The sequence below is a fragment of the Ostrinia furnacalis genome, unplaced genomic scaffold (assembly GCF_004193835.3).
Source record: "Ostrinia furnacalis isolate ACB-3 unplaced genomic scaffold, ASM419383v2 OfSCF0876, whole genome shotgun sequence".
In the NCBI taxonomy this organism is placed as follows: Eukaryota; Metazoa; Arthropoda; class Insecta; order Lepidoptera; family Crambidae; genus Ostrinia; species Ostrinia furnacalis.
In genome coordinates, this window is record NW_021131115.1 from 886,452 (window position 1) to 906,041 (window position 19,590).

The following is a 19,590-nucleotide window of genomic DNA, read 5'->3' on the forward strand; positions in this document are numbered from 1 at the left end:
GATATTTTTTAAAGCATTACTTTTCTAAAATAAAACTTTGCTCATGTTTAAAGTCAGGTAATTCAAACTGTAAAATACGATTGTAAGTACGCTGAAAATTTAGTTGGTGAAAAAATAACGGAACATTGGATGTCTCTTTCAAGCAAAATCTATGGGAGAGGTTTTGACATCAGATAAAAAGTAATGTCAATTAGCCGATTCACTATGTAAAATAAATATTGTGTTTCTTTAAATTCTTATTGTTTTTTAATTTTTGTGTTTGTTTTTATGGGTACATAATTTTCTTCATTTATATGCGAATGCCTGCATGCCCCCTTTGTTTCCCGTTCCCGCCGACGGACAGGCATTTTACGGAGTGCTTCTCCTTCGGCGGTTGGACGCAGCAACGTCAAGGGACCGCTGAAAATCAGTGCCCCTATTTGAAAGCCGGGCACAATGTTTTACTTTTTGTATTTTGTGTAAATGTGATATCGCTCTCTTTGTCAAATAAAACATTTTTTTAAAGTATTAAAGTTAATTATAGTTCTAGCGCCTAACTCAATCAGTGCCATTCGTTTATTTGACGTCATCTTTTCATAATTATTTAATAAACTCTACTGAGGATAGAACAAAGGATATTGTTAAGCTCGTTGCCTTAATTAAATATCGTTATTAACTCGAAAGCAACTTTAACGATTACGTCATAATATTAAGTTTCCAAATTAACCTGACGAGTAAAGTTCTGTATTTAATCGATTAAACTAACTTACACCAATTAACGATTTATAATTGGTGTACAAAATTTTACTATAAATTGTAAATAAAATAAATATTAAATAAAAATAACTTTGGATAAAAGAAAAACCGCTACCAACCGGGCAGCATGGAAAGCATTGGGCGAGGCCTATGTTCAGCAGTGGACGTCCTATGGCTGAGATGATGATGATGATGAAAAGAAAAACATCTTTTGTAATAAATATCCTTAGACATTTTACACTACGCTTCTAGTCCCAAACTAAGCAAAGCTTGTACTATGGGTTAGAGACCCTGCGCCGCTCGCATCCAGGCACCTCCCGCGACCTTCACCAGATCGTCGGTCCACCTAGTTAAGTAGGAGGCCTGCTCACGCTACGTCTTCCAGCCCGTGGTCGCCACTCAAAAACTTTTCTGCCCCAACGGTCATCGTCTCTACGAGCTATGTGCCCCGCCCACTGATTTTAGCAATTCTGCAAGCTATGTCGGTCACTTTGGTTCTCCTGCGGATCTCCTCATTTCTGATTCGATCAAGCAGGGAAACTCCGAGCATAGCCTGCTCGCAAATACATATATGTATATTATACATAGAAAACACCCAGACCCGTCACAGAAATTGAAATTGACCGGGAATCGAACCCGGGACCTCTCGGCATACTAATCCGTTCTGAACCACTACACCAAACGGCCGAGACTGTAATAAGTAGGAAGACTGTTTAGTTACATGAATAGTTATTTTATTTTAACAGGAACATTTTCCTCGTATAACGTGCAATATGCAAAGAACGTGCATTACCCTGTTAAGTACCCTCGTAAAATGAATCTCTCAACAAATTACCGAGTTAATATCTGAAGTGATGTACGTTGCCTGTAGATGGCGCTAAAAACTCAAACGATGTGTTAACACTTAAGGTGAGTAGTAGTGAGTACAGACTAGAGCATTTCTATGTTATGTAACGTTATCTATACTTATAATAAATCTATAGAGAGGTCAATTCTGTACATGAAATATATTTTCAAAATAACTATCAGGGGGTGATTAGTGATCGGTACTAGAGGTGGGCGCCACGCCGGCGCGCCGCCGCCGCCGCGAATTTTTTCACGCCGCCGCCGCCGACGACCAGCTGTCGGCGCGCCGATACTGATACTGTACCAACTATTTGCAATTTATTCCTCTCCTATACTGTACTAATTTGTGTTTCGAACGCAGAAGAACTATTTTTTTTATTGAGTTGAGCGGCTATTCTAGTTCAATAAAGTCCTAGTATCACTACGACCGGTACCGATCTATTGTGATCGCTGCTATTTTCCTTACAGTTTGTCTCCGAGTCCTACATCCATTAGGAATTGCAGTATCTTTTGGGGGGCGATATGTTTTACATCTTGTGGGCTTAGGATGTGTTTGCCCAGGTGTAAGCTCCGCTTGCGCATCAAAGGTCCGCAGCCGTGAGAATGTGTGGTGGCGTTTCATCTGCCTCTTGGCACATCCTGCGCGTTCTTGATTCGGACAGTCCCATAGTGGACAAGTGCTTGTTTAAGCTGCAGTGTCCAGTGAGGGCTCGAACTAAGATGCGCATTTTGTCCTATGATCTGCTTAGAGCATTTTCGGTCATAGGCTTTTATGAGAGCTTTGTAATGAGTTAATACTGGCGTGTCTGACCATGCCTTCAAGGATTTGTTTAAATAGATGTTCTCCAGGGTCATTCAAGCGAGACTTTTGGGAATGCCACAAAAGGGTTCTGGGCCATATTGTGTTCCCTCCGCTCGTCGCTTAGTTCGTCGGCATTTCATTGCCACGATTCCCGCGTGACCTGGAACCCATTTCAGCGTTACTCTGTTACGTTCTCCTAGGGTTTTCAGTCGACTCATGCAGTTTTCTACTAACTTTGAGGTGATTAAGTTGGAGTTTAAAGCCATCAGCGTGGCCTGACTGTCTGAGTTAATGTAAATTATGTGGTTGGCATAATTTTTTCGCAACTTAATGCCGTTGATATACTAATAAATTGATTGAATAACTCAATACTAACTATATTAACAGTTAATCAAGTACATTATTTAAGTTGCTGCTTGGTCTAGTAAATAATTGAACGCGAGAGGCGTCGGTCCCTCTTGCTGTCAAGAAAAAAATCCCCGCTTTCGTCTGGCAGACAACCCACACTGTTGGACTATACTTTAAGCGAATCACACACACAGAGTTTGGCAAATATGTCTCGGAATGCAAATGGGAACCACAACCTCTGGAAGGCAACAAAGTACCTCCCTCAAAGTGTTCTCCGCTTATTAGGTCCGATAATACATGAGTGCGAACTGACAAGAAAAATCTCAGACCTTTGCTACACGACAAGCCGGTTTATTTAAACCCATTGACACGGATAATCCAAAAAATCCACAATTCAATCAAAAAAATAAGATCAAGCATTGAACTTGATCCGAGACTTGCAGCTATGATGCCTGCCTTTGATTCATCCGACCGATTTCGGTCATGGTGACCACTTCGACTTAGCTGTCTTAGCGGCGCTGGTGCGCCCGAAGATGACTTACCTAGCCGATATTCGCGGCAAACTCCTCGCACATTGAGAGTTTTACATCATCGCGTTTTGCGTCGAGTTCAGTTGTGCGCTGCTCCTTGAATTTGCGGACTCGCCTCTACACAACACAATCTCCCGCCATTCTAGGTGCTGTGCTGCCAAACCTTCCCATTGTGATTTAAGAGGGCCCATTTTGCATCTCTATGCTGCTTCTGGACATCTTTATACTTGACTATCTGAGGAGTTGACCGCCATGTTTCCACTTACCCTCCTCAAGTTCAAAGTAGAAGATTGATTCCTACTACGCTAATTGAGGACGAAAGACGCAGGAGGACAAAGTGACTGACGTAGCCCACAGAATCGCTAAAATCAAGTGGCAGTGGGCGGGGCACATAATAATATCTCGTAAAGCTGATGGCCGCTGGGGTAGTAAAGTTCTTGAGTGGCAACCACGAGCCGAAAGACGTAGCGTGGGCAAGCCTCCCACTAGGTGGACCAACGATTTGGGGAAGGTCGCAGGAAGTGCCTGGATGCGAGCGGCGCAGGACGTCTTTCGGCTGAAACGAAAGAACTAACGCTAAGAGAGATGGCTAAACTAAAGAAATAGCAAAAATGAACCCTCGTAAAGCACTTGCATTACACACTGAGTGAGAACCTCGCAAGTCTCTTAACTTTGGAAATTATCCATAAGACTGGCAAGTCGCCTAACGAATTCTCTTATCGCTCAATTAATCTGACATTTGTATTGTTAAAATTATGGAAAAGGATCATTCTTGCTCGTTTATTCCCTTGCCTAAGTATGACCCATGTAATATAGTATACCCGACCATAAATTTTGGCAGAAACCATACCAACCATAATCAGTACAATGTTTGGAAAAGAAAGAATACTGTACGTCTGCTTTCGCTGCGGCTTCAGCTGGGTTTATCATAAAGGACTACTCTATGAAATTAAAAAGTACCTTCTAGCACACTTCTACTACCTGCTGATGGATTCTTATCTGAACACACAGTTAAGAATCCATCAGCCTGGAACGACAGTTTAAAATCAAACTCGGTGACAAAATCTTCTCTTTTTAGCTGCAGAGCTGGAGTACCCCAGAACTCTGTACTTGGTCCGATGCTCTATAACATCTACTAGTAAAGTAGCCCAGACACCAGAAAGCTGCGGCCTTCCACAAATGTAACTGTGATCTTAAAGTGACTACACTGTTGCAAAGTCAGCTGATTGGCTGACCAAGTGGCGCATGTAATTAAGCCCCGAAGTCTCACCATATTATCATTTAAGACGTGAAACGTATGCTCCGGCTAATCTAGACCTCGACCCATTGCTGCAATCAAGCTACATTAACATCCTGGACCGTAGGATAACATAGAAAGACCATAAATATAAATAAAACAGAACTGAATATAATATTCCACCGACAGTCAGCTAATCTAACATTAACTATGTGCCTCCAAAGAGCTCAAAAATACATGTTAAGGGTACTTTTATCGGCACATTGGTACGCTCGCTTTTAGGAAATACACGAGAACCTGATCTCAGCCAAACCCGCTATCCAAATATCAAAGTATCTATGATCAAGAGAGCTAATTTACTAGGATAAACCACTGCTCTAGTGGCTCAAACCCCAACCAACTGCAAATCACCTGATTAGTCTTGACGACAGATACTAAAAAAGTAGATTTAAAAAAAAATACCCAATGAACAAAGGTCAAACAAGGTCACGCCGCCGACGCCGCCGCCGCCGAGGTCAAAAAGTCGGCGCGCCGCCGCCGGCCAATTGTATATCGGCGCCCACCTCTAATCGGTACTGATGCCAAAAATGCAATCAGTAAAATTTTTGTCTGTCTGTCCGTCTGTCTGTCCGTCTGTATGTTCCGTATAGAAACAAAAACTACTCGACGGATTTTAACGAAACTTGGTACAATTATTCTTCATACTCATGGGCAGGTTATAGTATACTTAGGAATTCCCACAGGAACAGGAATTAGCGGGAAAATCCTTTTGTATGAAAAATCTAAACCGCTTAAGTTAGACACTTGAAATTTGGCATGTAGGTACCTTAGTAAACTTAAAGCTTAGCGTCAATAGGATATTGCAAAATTCCCACGGGAACGGGAGTTAGCGGAAAAAAACATTTGTATGAAAAAATCTAAACCGCGTAAGATAGATGAAAGGGGTAAAACGGGATCCACGCGTACGAAGTCGCGGGCGGCCGCTAGTTACGAATAAGAATAAGAATAAGAATACTTTATTCAGCATAAAAAAACCTACCAACCGGGTAACATGGAAAGCATTGGGGGAGGCCTATGTTCAGCAGTGGACGTCCTATGGCTGAGATGATGATGGTGATGAAAAAAATACAGTACTTATCATTAACTTACAAGCTATGCTGAAGAGGCGTCCGCTCAGCAATATTCGCGACATAACAAGCGCCATGTCGAGAATGGTACAATACAGGTAAAAGTACGACGTTTGGGTCGTGAAAAGGTGACACTGACATTAGAACATTTCATAGAGCGGTTTGTTGTTCTCTTACAAGTAAATGCTCAAATCAAATCAAATCAAATTTCTTTATTTGCCTAATTCCAGGTAGGTACATAAGTGGTCTTACATAGTGCTCTAGTCTATACACACCTTTAGGATCTAAATAAGCTACATTTAACAAAATGTAATACAATATTGAATATAAAACCTGAATTCTAGATAGACTCATGATGATGAAAATTAATACAAAATACATTATCCTTGTTTAAAACTACTGAAAAAAAAGCTCTTAAACAAAAATGTCACTTACTCTACCACCACTTACAAACACAGTATTATAATCGACTAGATAATAATAGTAATTTAATTGAAATGCATACAATATCAATTCATCAATAACATAACCATAGGAGGATTCCGTCAACTGGGACCGCAATTAACTGGGACCGCGGTCCCAGTCGCCGGATGCGTAAAAATTTAATAATTTTCTTCCGGCGACTGGGACCACTCATGGATTTTAGTACTGTACCAATTTTGGATTGAATAATTTTTTTTTTAAGTTATCTATGAGTGGTCCCAGTCGCCGGAAGAAAATTTTTTTTTTATGGATCCGGCGACTGGGACCGCGGTCCTAGTTAATTGCGGTCCCAGTCGCCGGAAGCCTCACAGATGGCCGTCTGTTGACTCACATTATTAATCTATTACAGATATAATCGCTTTGTTTACATGAACAACGCGTGGACCCCGTTTTACCCCCTTAGGGGTAGAGTGTCGTAAAATCCGTTTTTAGCGTATAATCTACACCCTATAAGGAACCTACCTGCCAAATTTCAAGTTTATAGATGTTATAGTTTCTGAGATTTTGCGATTAATCAGTGAGTGGTATTTTGCTTTTATTTAAATAGATAATAACGAACCTAAACGAACCCTCCATCTTAAAATGATTTTCAACAAAATGAGTATTTTAAAAAACTACCTGCTCTTCGAACTCAATCATATTAAAAAGACGGAAATGAGCTTCTGAAGCTGAAAGCTCTACGAAGTATAAACTGTAACTGAAATACGTAGATACCGTAGCGGAATAGAGTTGCGGGCTGGGCGCGGAAAACTGAAGGTAGGTACAGAAATAGACGCGTTTCCGCTGACGCGTGGTGCAAAGTGCAAGCTTAGGCGGTATTTGAACGTTTAATTTTAATGTTTTTCCTTTTCCTACTTAGTGAGTAATGATTTAAGTAAATAGAAATTAAACAAACAATACAATGGCAATGGAAGAATTGAGAAAAAATTGTATTTGTTTCGTGTTCCCATCGGTTTCGTCTACCGCTGGTCAAAGGCTTCCACGGAGTTCCACAATGTCTAGTCTACACTACACTGTTAGATAGAAGATTCAATTGCTTCCTTCCTTTTCTTCATCAGATCGTCGGTCAACCGAGTGGGAGGCATACCTACACTGCGTTTTTCAGTCCGTGGTCGCTATAGACTTTTGACACCATTTCGCAATAATTCGAAATCACAACTTTTTTAAAAAGACACTTCATTTTGATCTTATAAACTTAATTATGTAACTTCAAATTACCTATAAATTAAGTAAAATTGATAGGACAAAACAGTGACGTCATTTCCTTGTATTGTACAAAATCTGTGGGAGAGACTTGATTTCACAGTTTCAAAAAGAACTTCAATTGATTCGTGGTGTCAACAAGTCCAATTCAAGAACTTTTTTGCCCCATAGCATTTTTAAGAGCTATGAAACAATAAATAAACTTAAGACTTGCGTAGTGTAACTTATAATTTGTTCTTACCGTACAGTCTAACACAATTAATAACCCGCTTCCGCGCCCGCCTCCGCTTATAAATTAAGCCAGCGCATAAAGACTACGCCCAGGGAAGACGCACCGAGGTGCGGCTGCAAGTAATTGTGTTTAGCACTAAAACGGATCACGTGAAATATGCATTTTCTTTCCTGTAATTAGTTTAAAAGGTTATTAAGCCCAACTGTAATTCTTAAGTAAGTACGGAAACGTATTTTAGTTTTGATGACTTCAAAATAGACGAAAATCGATGGCTCCTACGTATACTGGCGTAAGTGAAAAAAGTAAATTTTACAGGAGAGCCATTTTAGTGGCCAGAACCATATTTTTGGGTCATATCTTCTGACCTACTAAAACGAATTTAATGAAATTTCACATTTAGCCTTAACATGTAATGCTTTTGCTACTGCTGTCTAAGGCGGGAATTGAACCCACGATGCCTTAGGCAGTTAGATTTTTTCAAGTTATTTATAATTTTCAAATTAGTTTGAGATGCGACTCTTAACGCTAAAAATTGAATAACTATATAATGTGTCATATTTTATATATAAAACAATTTGCTAAATATTTTCGTGGCTTTATTTAAGATTTGGATTATAAAAAATATATATTTATGTAAGCAACTACTCGTATAGATTGACGAATCGTATGATTGGGCTTTATACGTGGCGTAGTTTTGCACATACGCCTATTTGCCTAAAATTTTATTTTGTATTTAATGGAAAAAAAAATTTTTTTTCTTACTGACGTTATAGATTAGAGCAAAATGAAATCATTGCTTAAATAATTGGAAAAAGGCGTAAGCGGCAGTTTCGCCTTTATACGTAGGAGCCATCGAAATGTCGTAATTTTGTCTAGTTAGAATAACAGAATCGTAAAATGAAATCTTCTCCTGGGTAAATAACAAAAGTGGTGACCAAAAACACTAACGTCCAAATTAGATTAGAAGTGTAAAAAAATATTATATTTATGATTATTCCGAAAATAAACAATGTTTCCGTAGATAATATTATAAGATTTGTAAGTTATTTTAGTAATAAAAACAACATAAAATCGAGCCCATAGCTCGAAATAGTTATTAAGGCAGATACCGTCATATTATCACCATTGTTAAATGCATTATGGTGAGAATCTTAATAACTTTAATGTGACATTATTAAGTTTGACAATGTTAACAAGAGATTTTTGATACAAATAATAATTTGATACTGATGAAAAATAATTTTATAAAATAGAACTAACTCATAAAATCATAAAAAAATGTCCCCGCTTCAGCTTATGACTTGACCCAAACTCTAAAGGCTACGCCCAGTGAGACGCAGCAAGGTGTGGTCTGCAAGTAATTTTATTTTCTACTGGTGTAGTCCATGACTTCATAACTATATTTGCTTCTACTTAGATTTAATGTGTTTTTCAGGAATAAGGTGCGAAGTTTAGCCAATGCATGGGTCTGTATAAATCTTAGGTAAATTAAGTTCTAAGTATTGGTTTTGTGTTGATTCTGATTCAATTTTTATTCGACTCCACCAGAAAGAGGGTTATTACAATCTTTATTCATTTTGCTAGATATTTAGCGCTGATGGATTCAGTAATTTTGTATTTTTGTATTCGGACGCAAATGTTGGGTAAACGTGTAAAACATTTACTGGCTTTTTGGATTTATTTCTTTCACATTCAGTTTAAGTTTTGAAATACAGTGAGTGAGGCTTTTAATGCTACTTTGGCGTGGCTGAACACTGAGCAGAATAGGTCCATTTCCATTTTTTTCGTAAGAAATGACTAAGGAACAAATATGAGAACATGACATGAGGCCTCCCTAAATATTCCTCTGATAAATTAGAGAGGGTCGTGTTCCTGCAATAGATACCAAAAATAACATAATGATGATGCATTTTTCAAATTATACAGTCCCGATATTATTTTGACGACAGAACACTGCACCGCTACCGCCGCTACCTCTTCCGCTACCGCTACCGCCTATGAGTTGACCCATCACATAAAGGTTACGCCCAGTAGAGCCGCAAGGTGCGGCCTGCATACAATGTCGCTAATGGATTGCTTTGTGGCTTATTACACAATGGCCGTCAATACAGTAATACTAGTAGCTACGGTTCACGGTAATAAGAAATTCTACGCAGCATTGAGGTGTAAGAAGTGATTCCTCTCTGTAATGTTCGTTCGTTCGTTTCAGCCGAATGACGTCCACTGCTGGACAAAGGCCTTTTCTGACTGATGGCCAACTGCTATCGTCTCTACGAGCTATGTGCCCCGCCCACTGTCACTTGATTTTAGCAATTCTGCGAGCTATGTCGGTCACTTTGGTTCTCCTGCGGACCTCTGTAATGACCAGTTAGAAAAAGTGAATTTAGTTGGGTTAGTGAATTCGAGAAGTCAGTTGTCAAAACTCACACGATGATTGAAAGCCAAATTTGCAGTTTTCAGCTAGTAATTAGCTTGTTTTTGGTGTTTTTTGAGGTGAATAAAATGCTTTGCTCATCGTCACTACTGCTAGATGTGGTGTGTGTGACTTCAAACGCCCTAAACCTTCTTTAAATGAGTGCCAAAGACCTATACCTATCTCCTAACTTATTTCATCAAGTCACTGCCAACTTTCTAGGTGTGGTGGAACTTTCGAAGCCCAAAAGTTTCCTTCAAGAAGTGCCAAAGAACAAAATGTAACTTTTTTCATCCAGCCACTCAGTGGCTCCAACTTTCTTGACCTCCTCGGACCATCAAACACAGAGGCTTCCTACACTACATTTGTGGCCTCCGTTACATAGAGCAGGGTTTCCCAATTTTTTTTTGCCAAGGAACCCTAATTGATGATACTTTTCCTAGCGGAACCCCCGTACTACTCCGCCCGCACGCCCTGCCCCTCCCTTGTGCGTAAACAAGTCGGTGCGAGCGAACAACGTCGGTCACGAAACGTGGGATAGTATTTTTTACGAAACCCTTGCGGCCTTTCCACGGAACCTCAGGGTTCCGCGGACCACCATTTGGGAACCGCTGACATAGAGAACCATCTATCTTCAAGATGTCTTCTATATCAACAGGTGTTCCCAATCCCACCTGTGGAGTAAACCCACTGCATCTACCCCCACTAGGCTAGTTATATCGTTACCGCAGATCGATCGAGCAAACCTTACGTGATGCCGTCGTTTCAATTCGTCCGAGTAATTGGTATAAAGACGTCAGCCATCCGTCCATCCATTAGTAAACGACGTGTCAACATTTACAAACGGTTGTTTAAGTTGGTTTAATTATTTTTAAAAGGGTAAAGACAGTTTAACTGAGGTATAATTAGGTGGGTTTAGAGTTCTCGTAAAGTACAACGCGACCTCATAAAGGTAGCAGGAAGGCGCTGGATGCAGGCCGCTACCAACCGGCCACGGAAATTATTGGGGAAGGCCTATGTTCAGCAGTGGACGTCCTATGGCTGAAATGATGGTGATGATTAATGTAGAGTTTGATTGTTTCAATACAATGCTCGCTCCTTTCTTAGATACGCTAGCTCTTGCCCATTTCGAACGTATTTTCTAATTTATTTCAGATACTAGCGACCCGCCCCTGCTTCAGGAAAACCCTAGTTAGTAAATATAGATTATTCACTTCAGGCTAAAGCTCTAAAATATAGCTCGGTTAGTGTATTATGATCACGAAAAGCCAAAACTAAGAGCTCCTTCCCACGTAGACATTCCGTTTTTTGCAGGATTCCGTTCGCAGTGTCATCATCAACATCCAGTTTGCAGTGTCCGGCAAAAAATCGATCCGTCCGAATCTGGAATTTGAATTTCAAATACACACTTTTGTGTTCACACACGACAGTCCAATATTGCTGGTTCCTGCATTACTGTATCCCTCAAAACTGGATGTCTCCGTGGGCACAAGCCCTAAGAGCAAGAACAAATATTTAAATGCATTACTACCGTCAGAGATAAACCGTGGAGATTGTGAGAGGCGACCCGACATTTTTCTGACTTCCCGAAAGTTTTCCGGGATCCATCCCATCTGTATTCCTGAGGGATACCCCAAAAACAATGCTTGTTTTCAGGAATCGGGACTCTTTGGATTGTTGTTTGTGTAAACAATAACGTGATTGTAAAAAAATAAGTTTTCTTTAAAGTTATTTGTTAACTTAGACCGCGTAGGATGTAGGTTATCAGACGTCCACCTGCTTGATGGACTGACGACCTCAGCATAGACGGCAACGACTGCAAACAGAGAAATGCTATAATATTATAATATGCTATCGTGTCAAAACAAGGTTTTTCTATTTCTATTTCTATAAAGTTTAATTAAAATCCGTACAGTATTTTTTGCGTAGACAAACATCCATCCACTCTAATTAAACTTTCGCGTTTAATTGATTGTTTTATTCGTATAATTAATTCTTTTTCCATCAAAATCGACTTAAAACAACAAACAAATATAACTAATTTTAATAAAAACAACATCAAGTTGTTATTGCTTTTCCAATATCATTTACAGGTTTCTACCATACATATTTCATACAAGATAGTATCAAATATCATGCCCCAATTTGGTAACGATTTCCCATTAAATTCCCATATTTTATTATTTGACAACTCGAGTGGCGCCCATTGACAAAATTAAAGTACATTTGCGTGTACGTACACTCCAGTGTAAACAGTTGTTCACATAGCTGGCATTACAAGTCAGTAAATATACAGGGTGTTAGGTAAATGGGTATATGAGCCGACACTAAAGCCTGGTCCGTGAGCACATAGAATTTTGTCCAATGAACCCAAGCTACCCATCTTTATCGCTCGCGCGTAATTATGTTGCTATCGCGCTCGCACACTTACTGCGGGCGCCCGTCGCATAGTCGCGACAGCAATATAATTACGCGCGAGTGATAAGGATGGGTAGCTTGGGGTCATTAAACAAAATTCTACGTGCTCACGGACCAGGCTTTAGCCTATGTTAACATGGTCATATAAATGGTATGGTGAAGTCAGAAATTTGATATCATCATTTTAATTTTTCAAATTTTCATACAAAATAAATTTTATAAAATCCGATTTGTATGAAAATTAAAATAATTAAAATGAAGATATCAATTTTCTGACTTCACCCTACCATTTATATGACCATGTTAACATGGGCTAGTGACGGCTCATATACCTACCCATTTACCTAACACCCTGTATAAAGTTTATATTTAATTTACAATGAAAGTTACTATCAGTAAGACACAAATGTTTTTCTAGTAATTCGTATCTCATTTTCGATGTTTTTTTACATTTTTTTTTCATAAAATTTAATCTATCATTATCATTTCAGCCACAGGACGTCCACTGCTGAACATAGACCTCCCCCAATGACTTCCACATCGCACGGTTGGTTGCATCCAGCGCCTTCCTGCTACCTTTATCAGGTCGTCGACGTCCCACGCTGCGTTTTCCGGTACGTGCCCTCCACTCCAGAACCTTGCTGCCCCATCGGCCGTCAGTTCTATGTGTCCTGCCCATTGCCACTTCAACTTGCTAATCCGTCGGGCTATGTCAATGACTTTAGTTCGTTTACGGATCTCCTCATTTCTGAATGGGTCATTCCATAAAAATCTGTATATTTTCGACGTCATTTTGTCCGTAACTTTTTTAAGATGCTTTTGAATACTTTATTAGTGTAAATTATTGTTTATTAATTAATTATGTTATGTCTAAAAGGGCCAGTCACTTTATGCTTTATTTTAGGAGAAATTACAATTTTCAATTTTTTCATACTACATTACTCCTATATGACTTCTAATAAAGTATAAAACTTATAACCTTAACATTTATAGATAAGTTAATACACATAATGTAGTTGTTTTGTTATTATCACTATATAAAAAACATCATTCCCTAACCAGTAATTTAGTCCCAAGTGCCATTTAAAGCTAGGGCCTGACGCTCTAGGGACTGACGATTTGGAGTAAAACTTAACACAAATGCAGATTAACTTTATATTATAAGATGCTTAATACGATGTGCCGAAAATAGCCAAAAAACCACACGTAAATACTATTAAATTATATACAATTTCCTATTATAATCAATAAAGCTACTCAACTAGGGACTGACGAAGTGACTGGATTAACACATGTTTCCGCAACAACTGGCACGTTTGCACTTATTCAAAAAACGGCTACCGCAAAGCCAGTATGGTCTGAGGATAACTTCGTATCGTACTTTAAACTCAACTAAATGTCATTCACTCTAAATACATATTAAAGCGCAAAATTATAAAATCAGTGCGTGGCGAGGGAATGACGCTAAAAACTGTAGACTCTTTTTCAACTAAAGAAAATCAAATTATTGTTTATTGAAACCGCAAAATATTAATAGAATTTGGTGTAATATACATTTAAGTAGATTATTCGTTAATTAAAACAAAGGATAAAGTTGATGTTTTATAAATGTGGGTCCCAAAACACAAACTTTTGGAGTACGGACATGCCTAGGGAATGACGTTTTGGGTCATTCAAAAGGAATTTAAGATGTTTTAAAAATAGTTTCAAAAAATATAAATGGGTGATGAATAAAGCACATTGCGAGCTGTTATTTAACAATTTTGGAATTAAATATTAACAAATATTTCATGTGAAATGTGGCGCGGACTAAGAGTTGACATATTTTTGTGGAATGACCCGAATAAGTCATGAATCTTTTTATGTCTCTGAAAAGTATATTATTATTACTTAGCTGAATTTCAGTAAAAAAGCGACGCTTTACTAAGATTTCACGCGAACTTCCATAAATAATTTAAAGGGACGTTGCTCTGTTTTTTTTTAACTTGCCTATACTCATGAACGTTTACGAACACTTATTGAAATCTACAATAATTTTAGTTACTTAGATTAAAATTCGGTTAAACACACTTTTACAAATAAAGTAAAACAGCAAACATGACTGTCATGACACTTCATTTTCCCACCAAAAGTCCTAGTTAAAACTGAAAATGGATTGTACAAACAATGATTTTATTGATAAAACGACAGTGTGAATTCGGCCTTCCCGCCAATTTGCCCAAGTCATGGTGCTAAATTAAAATTTTTGCCGAAACGCAAATCTAAGTCGTTGCCTAGCAACCAAATAACAAGATTTCAATTTTCCCACTTTCTTCGCCATCTTCAGTACCACGGGGCTGCACTGTGGAACACCACGCGTTCCGATTTTGAATTCAAATTTGACGTTTCGCCGGTAAAACAAAAGACGACCGCGTTTTTTCTTCGTAAAAGTTTTGATTTCTTCATAAATTGGGTTTAACTTTTTTTAAAAGTGTTGGGAGTTGACCGCAAATCGTCTCAATTCGATTGAAAGTGAAAATTAATCGATTGTCCGCGACCTTAACATTAGAAATGGTGCAATCGTATTGATTAGGCGTTCAGAACTAGGCCAAGCACCTGTCTTTGTCTATTCGGCGTAGTTATGGATTCCTGCCGTGCCCGCGTTGCGTAAACTTGCCATTTGTATGTAAATGTTCATATCCCAGCCTACTTACTTTGTTTATCGACGGTTTTAAGGCTTTATTTGGGGAACGGTGAGTATTTTTTGTTTGTGAAAGTACATTAAGTACACAAAGTTAGAGAATGAATGAATGAAGAAAATGCGCACGTTAACTGTGGCTAATTGCCAATTTTCAGATTTTTAAAAGATATTCAGTTTATGGAGAGTAAATAAGGATTAACTTGTACCGACAAAGTGAAACAAATGTTTTGGTTTTGCAACAGACAGAATGTCTTCTTCTACGTCGTTGCCATGAAGCTAAAGATAAAAATGGAGGCCAGACTTAGAATACCTACTTGAAGCACAACCTATGTATCACTATCTCGCTCTCTGTGGGCAGGCTCTCTCTTTCTAAGTAGGGTAACCTTTTATTTATTTTTCTCAGGACGACAAAGACTGATTTACGTTTAAACAGTGTGTCTTGATAAAGTGCACTTAATATGATTATGAAAAAAGGTTTTCGATGTTTTTGTTTTAAGATGAATTACAACATTAAGAAAGTGTAAAGGCATCGAAAACTGTGGATATTTGATAGAAAACAGATTTTAATTTGGCAGTTGACAGACGGATTTGGATATGGATTGATTACAGTAAACGGCCGTAGAAAACATTATGCAAAATTAGATAAGTAAGGTCCCACAGAAAGTCCCAGATATATCCTCAATATGGTCATACTACTTCAAAATGTCTTATAGAAACAAAAATTTTAAATTTGCTCAAAGTCAATGAAACTCAATGTAAAATCTTCTTTTTCTTGACATATGTAACATTTAATAATAAGTTTAAATACTGGTAAAACGTTTTAGGAAGTAATTACTGTGAAAATACAAAGAAATATGTTAACAATGATCCACTGTCAGAAATCACGAAATAAACACTTACGCGTGGAATTTTATATCACTTCCAGGACAACACGAACTACCGCAACCACGCACTATACAATTTTGCACCATTTCTTCAGACAAAACAATGATAAGGTCCCTTGAAAAATCTCAAACGAAATCAACTGCATAGTAAACAACCGCCATGATGGGCCGGATTCGGCCGATGTTGCCACATTACCGATACCTCAGAAATTGGGATTGTAATTCCCTGATTCGCCAACACATTAAGCCTAAATGGCCGACAATTTTGTGATTTTTTATTTAACTAGGTAATCTAAGTTTCAAATATTAATTATTTATTTATTTAACTTCTTATTTGGTTAGTGAATTGGCTATTTCGAAGAATTTACAAGGAGATTTAAATAAGAAGATAGCAATACTACAGTTCACACTAAAAAGAGAAGTAGGGCCACAGAGAGCGAGATAGATATAAGTAGGTATTTGACTCAAGTTTTGTTCCCAACTTTGCCCTCCATTTTTATCTGTAGCTTCATGGTCGTTGCGTCTTTGTCTATAACGAAATACATCAAAATTGGTTCAGTGGTTTAGGCATACAAAAAGTAACTAATAAACAGAGAGACTTTCGCATTTATCATTATTTTTATCGATTAAAGTGTAAAAGCGGGAAAAAGTAACTACAATTACAAAACATTAAAAAAATATCGCCCACCCAAGCGTAAAATCCCGCCACCTGGTGGAAAACCCATTAAAACTATTTGTTCATGTATGCACATTAAAATTTGATTTCGTTACAAAATATCCTGTTCAAACCACATAAAAGTTCCATACAGGAAACGTATACCGTCTAAGAGCAATAATTGTATCGTAAACTAAATATGAAACGCACATGTCTCGGTGGACGACCTCTGTCGGCAAAATAGGAATAGTTTTGGAAAATCGATATAGGTTTTGACTTTTTTATAGATAAATGGGATTGTTCCCACCTCTCATTCCCACCACTGCAACTCCTGTGTAGCCAGGATCTACAGCTTGACTGCCAATAAAAACCCAACCAATGAAGGTCAAGTTTGTCCTGGAGGAAATTTTTTTATAGATAGGAAAAAATTAGACGCAAACTTTTCAAATAATGGTGGTGTTAATAAAAATAAAAAAAATCACAATAACTTGATAATTTTTTGTGCCGGGGCTTTCCCGATACTTGTGATGGTGAGTGGTGAGTAGATAGGTATAGATTAGAACACTTATTCGTAGCGTGGGCAGGCCTCCCACTAGGTGGACCGACGATCTGGTGAAGGTCGCGGGAGGCGCCGGGATGCGAGCGACGCAAGACCAATCTTTGTGGAGATCCTTTGTCCAGCAGTGGACGTCTTTCGGCTTATACGAACGAACGAACGAACTTATTCGTAACAGAACAACGAGCCGCTCTATGAAATGTTCTAGTGTATCACTCTTTCACGAATCAAACGTCGTTTATTTTATCATTCGTAAGCACTTAAAATTACATAGAATTGATTTAGTCTATACTGACCTTAATGAAAATGACTCGCCTCTTCCGAAACGATAAACAGAACTAATTTTTATGCAATACAATATTAAAAATAAAATAAAACAAAAAACCGAAAATTCACGTGCATAATAATATCTTTCAGCCAACTTTCCCCAAAACATAACGTATTTTTTCTTTTTCTCCCTCTGTATAACAAATCCATCAATCACCATGTTTCACCCTGGCAACACCGCAAGGACATAATCTATGGTAGATACTGCGTATCGCTTGCAATTTACCTAAAAGCTATAGGTAGATGATACAAAGCCAATGATAACTTAGGGTTCGTTATCAATGCACTGATAAGGGAAAAGGGCGCTAATCCAAACTACGACTATGTTTGCTGTTTTATTAAAATGCGCATACTTATCTTTGTTGCAATTTAGCCTACTTTTTGCCCGTGGATTGGCCTGAATTTATAAGTCATTAGCGGCCGTCCGCGACTTCGTACGCGTGGATCCCGTTTTACCCCCTTAGGGATGGAGTTTCGTAACATCCTTTCTTAGCGGATGCCTACGTCATAACATCTACCTGCATGCCAAATTTCAGCCCGATACGTCCAGTGGTTTGGGCTGTGCGTTGATAGATCACTATGTCAGTCAGTTATTATATTTAGATGTACCCAATGGGACCGGTCCTGCATGATCGGTCAATGAGACTGGATGCGGGCAACGCAGGACAGGTCATTATTCTTAACCCATTGTGACGAGCCGGGGGTTTTGTTGTACCAGGAATACCAGGGCCACGAGGAGAAAACCTTTATTTTAAAAAACAACTGGAGGAGGGGATCGGGCGTTCCCTCAAAGCCTCCCTCCTCCCTCCCTCTAGCCTGAGCCAGAGCTGCGGACAAATATGTCCGAGCTAGGACAATAACTCGCGGCTCCGTTTATTTGGGCTCCGGGGTACACCTTCGGGTTTTAGGACAGGTCATTATGAAAATCCTTGGGGAAGGCTTTTGCCCAGCTGTGGACGACATTTAGCTGAAACCAACCCAATGGGAATCCTATTGTTACATTAATCATCATCATCATCAGGTCATCATCAGGACCCTCTCTAATTTACCAGAAGCAAATAAAGGATTTGGCCTACATTCCCCGTTCTGGTCAGACGGGTTGGGGAGGCCTGATGGTCGCATATTTGTCCCTTAGTGGCCTTTTAAGATATTCATAAAAAGAGTGGTGGTAGTCATAATCCTTGCTGGAATCACACGTCAAATTATGCCATGATTTAATGTAACTTTTTAAAACCGAAGAAATGAAAAGTACCTACCATCAACTTTGTGAGTCAGCTCATGAGCCTAAGCACCAGAGTAACGCCAGTATTCACAAACGATACTTGCTTAAGTTAAGCAGCAGCAAATCGAACGCACAGCGTTGAATAGAGCTCTGTGATTAGTTTATTTGTCACCCTTTGCGTCCACGCGCACTCTCATACGTTCGTTAGAGTTGTCGCAAGAAATTTTGCTGAGTTACCGATGTCATTCTTATAACCATTATTAGGTCCTTCCCCACTTACTTCTAATTTCGTTGCTGGCCAGTTAGCTTTCCCCTGGGACCTCCCAAACTCCATTGATCGAGGTTAGTCTATGGTGCTTACGCAGAAGCCATTACCATGATGGGAACGAGAATTTGTGTCCTACAGAGTTGGAAGAGTTTTTAGTAGGTACCAAATAAATATTTTTTCTTTCTTTCTTCCAAAGTAAATAATGACTGAATGAAAGCTCAAATATAACTATGGGAGTTACAGCAAAAACATTAACATTACAATCTGACTTAAGCCCAGTAGAAGACTACCATAAATAGGCTAAAATGATGATGATGATGATTCCGTTTCAGCCAAATGACGTCTACTGCTGGACAAAGGCCTCCCCCAAGGATTTCCATAACGAACGGTTCTGCGCTGCCCGCATCCAGGTATTTTTTACTACCTTCACCAGATCGTCGGTCCACCTAGTGGATGTGTGGCCGTGATCGTCTCGTCACCTAGTGATTAGAACGTTGTATGATGATTACGGCTCCAGAACTTTAAAAATGACAGTGACTAAATTCTTTGTGACTATAATAATGACCATGAACCGCTATCCAATTGGCTTTTGGCTATTTTGAGCTAGCGGCTAATTTACTTGTC